Source organism: Nelumbo lutea, chromosome 4 (genome assembly GCF_056320005.1).
Source record: "Nelumbo lutea isolate HS-2025 chromosome 4, American lotus-T2T, whole genome shotgun sequence".
Lineage (NCBI taxonomy): Eukaryota > Viridiplantae > Streptophyta > Magnoliopsida > Proteales > Nelumbonaceae > Nelumbo > Nelumbo lutea.
In genome coordinates this window covers 65,800,739-65,803,916 of record NC_142687.1, presented here as the reverse complement: position 1 = coordinate 65,803,916, position 3,178 = coordinate 65,800,739, and the positions used below count along the sequence as shown (strand labels likewise).

The following is a 3,178-nucleotide window of genomic DNA, read 5'->3' as shown; positions in this document are numbered from 1 at the left end:
GGCTGTGAACATTTAAAACTAACACAAGTTTCTATAAGTGTCCAGTTTTAGGGTCTTACACAGAATTACACCAAACAACATGAATCAAACATGCACTTTAATTTATTTCCACTAAATAATAAAAGTACATCAAAACCGATTAAAGCTAAGGGCATACAAGATTGTCTAACATTAGCAGAATTCGATCCTAAGATTGAGAGGACCCTTCGCTTGTTGCAAAGGGCCAACAAAGAAAAAGCAAGAGAGGAGGTTGTTATTTGCGAACCAGCCATAGAGATTGAAGGAGAGATGGCAGAAGGAAATCACACCCTCTTGGACTATGCTTGTCCAAACATTGATGGGGCAACATCCAGCATTTGCAAGCCCTCTATTCATGCCAATAATTTTGAAATCAAATGATCCACACAAGCGTTCAGTTTAGTGGGTTACCAAGTGATGACCCTAATGCATACATTGTTAACTTCTTAGAAATATGTGATACGTTTAAACATAATGGAGTTAGTGATGATGCTATTAGGATCAGATTATTTCCATTTTCATTGCGTGATAGAGCTAAAGATTGGCTTAACTCACTCCCTGCAGAAAGTATCACCACTTTGGATGATCTAACCCAGAAATTTTTGGCTAAATATTTCCCACCTTCCAAAACAGCAAAGTTAATTAATGATATTACTACTTTTGCTCGATTTGAGAGGGAATCATTGTATGAAGCATGGGAATTATTCAAGGAGATGCTTAGGAAGTGTCCTCACCATGGGATACCAACTTGGTGAATGATTCAGACCTTTTATAATGGTATTACCCCCTTTAACCCATCCATTATTGATGCAGCCGCAGGTGGTATGATCATGAGGAAAACTCTAGAAGAAGCATATGACTTAGCGGAGGAGATGGCATCAAACAACTACTAGTGGAGCAATGATCGAACCAATCAGAGGGGAGTACACCATATCGATTCCCTTGCAGCCATATCTGCGCAACTTGCTAGTCTGAATAAGAAGTTTGATGCTTTATAATATTGTAGCCCTTAATACACCATCTAGCATCTCATGCGATTTATGTGGTCAAATAGGACTTACTAATTCTGATTGTCAATTAAATAGTCCTTTTATTTTCCATGAGAATGCTAATTTTATCTCTCATGCTGGCAGGTCAAACTTCAACCCATACTCCAATACATACAACCCAGGGTGGAGGAATCACCCAAACTTCTCATGGAGTAACAATCAACAAAAGGCACCCATGGGTTTCCAACCACAGCCGCCCCCACAAGAAAAAAAGAACAATCTGGAGGAAATGATCTCTAAGTTCATTAATGCCACTAAAGCAAGGTTCCAAGAGCAAGAAACATCGATTAAAAACTTAGAGGTTTAAGTGGGGCAGATTGTAAGCATGTTGTCAGAAAGGAAAGAGGGAAGGCTACCCAGCAACATAGAAAAGAATCCCAGAGAGCAAGTAAACGCCATGACTTTAAGAAGTGGGAAGACAGTCGGCGAAGCCCCAAAAGATGACAAGAAAGCTGAAATGGCCGATTTACAAAAGGACAACGAGGGAAGCACCCCTAAACTGAATTTGCATGAAATTAAACTTCCTATACCCTACCCTGGAAGAGTCTTGAAGAATAAATTAGATAGACAATTTGAAAAATTTTTGGAAGTGTTTAAAAATATCCATATTAACCTTCCTCTTCTTGATGTATTGTCACACATGCCAAAGTATGCCAAATTCCTAAAGGAGGTGATGTCCAACAAAAGAAAGTGGGAGGATGGTGAGATGGTAAAACTAAACGAAGAATGCTCAGCCATTCTTCAAAAGAAATTGCCCCCAAAGCTTAAGGATCCAGGGAGTTTTTCTATATCTTGCACCATAGGGAATATTGAATTTGAAAAAGCTTTATGTGATTTAGGTGCTAGTATAAATTTATTGCCTTATTCTATTTTTGAAAAACTTGGACTGCATGAACTAACGTCTACAACTGTTATCCTGCAATTAGCTGATCGAGGAATTAAATATCCTAGGGGAATAGTAGAAGATATTTTAGTCAAAGTGGGCAATTTCATCATTCCTGCTGATTTCATTGTGTTGGATATGGAGGAAGATAAGACAATGCCGTAGATTCTAGAGAGACCTTTTCTTACTACTAGTGATGCTTTAATTGATGTGCGAAAAGGTCTACTTACCCTTAGAATCAATGGTGAAGAAGTGGTGTTCAATGTATTTAAAACCATGGAACATCCCAACACAATTGAACATGAAATTTATGCAATTGATAGCATTGATGCTGGTGCAGGCGAAGTAGACACATCTAAATCAAAAGACACGCCGAAAGTTGCACTTAACAATAGTCCTAATCAATTGCAACAAGTAGAGCAGTAGTTTGTACTGAAATCAGAATTGTGAAATTTGACTTCTGAGGCAGATTCTTTTGAAATTACAATTCATAATGCATCTTTACCTCCATCTCACACAAAACCCCTCCCCCCATCTATTGTGCAGGTCCCTATTCCAGGTTTAAACCCACCTATGAAGGATGAAAGGGGGAAACATAGGAAGTTAAAAACCAAGTGGGGTGGACCCTTTAAAGGGGCTAAAGTATTCCCTCATGGAGTGATTGAAATACATAATGATGATGGGAGTACATTCAAGGTAAATGGGCAGTGGTTGAAGCATTACATTGAAGGAGAACAACCCATCCACCATGGGTCCATTCTCTCCTTGAAACTGCCATGAAGGAAAGGTGAAAGTCAAGCTCACGACTTGCGCTTATGGGAGGCAACCCATTAAGTTTAGTTGTTTGTTTTGTTCTGTTTTTTCTTTCTTATGAGTGTGTTTTTTTTTTTTGTATCTCACATCTACAGGATCTCAATGAGGCATTCAGGGAAGTCCTCTTAAATCTTTCTCTCTCCTTGTTCTTGTTATGCATATTCCATACATTGAGGACAATGTATATCTTAAGTGTGGGGGGAGGATTAAGGGGTTGATAAAATTTTTTTTAGACTCTAGCATGCTTTAATCATCACTTTTTAACCTTTCATTTTGGAATTTCTGCTCCATGGAGACTTGTTTTTGAATGATTGCAAACCACCCTGAATCATGTGCTCAGGTGGGATAGACAAAAAAGGATGCAGGCAAATCTAGCTGAAATTTTTGGCTATGGAAGGTATCTCAGTAGTTTGAA

At 38.5% G+C, this 3,178-nt stretch overlaps 1 non-coding gene across 1 annotated transcript; it reads right to left on the bottom strand.

Annotated features, from left to right (window-relative positions):
* Positions 1-653: 653 nt before the first annotated feature.
* On the bottom strand, positions 654-760 carry LOC148860905 (small nucleolar RNA R71). The gene has a single exon (XR_016095338.1). It is a non-coding gene; the product is annotated as a small nucleolar RNA R71 (small nucleolar RNA).
* Between the last annotated feature and the right edge of the window lie 2,418 nt (positions 761-3,178).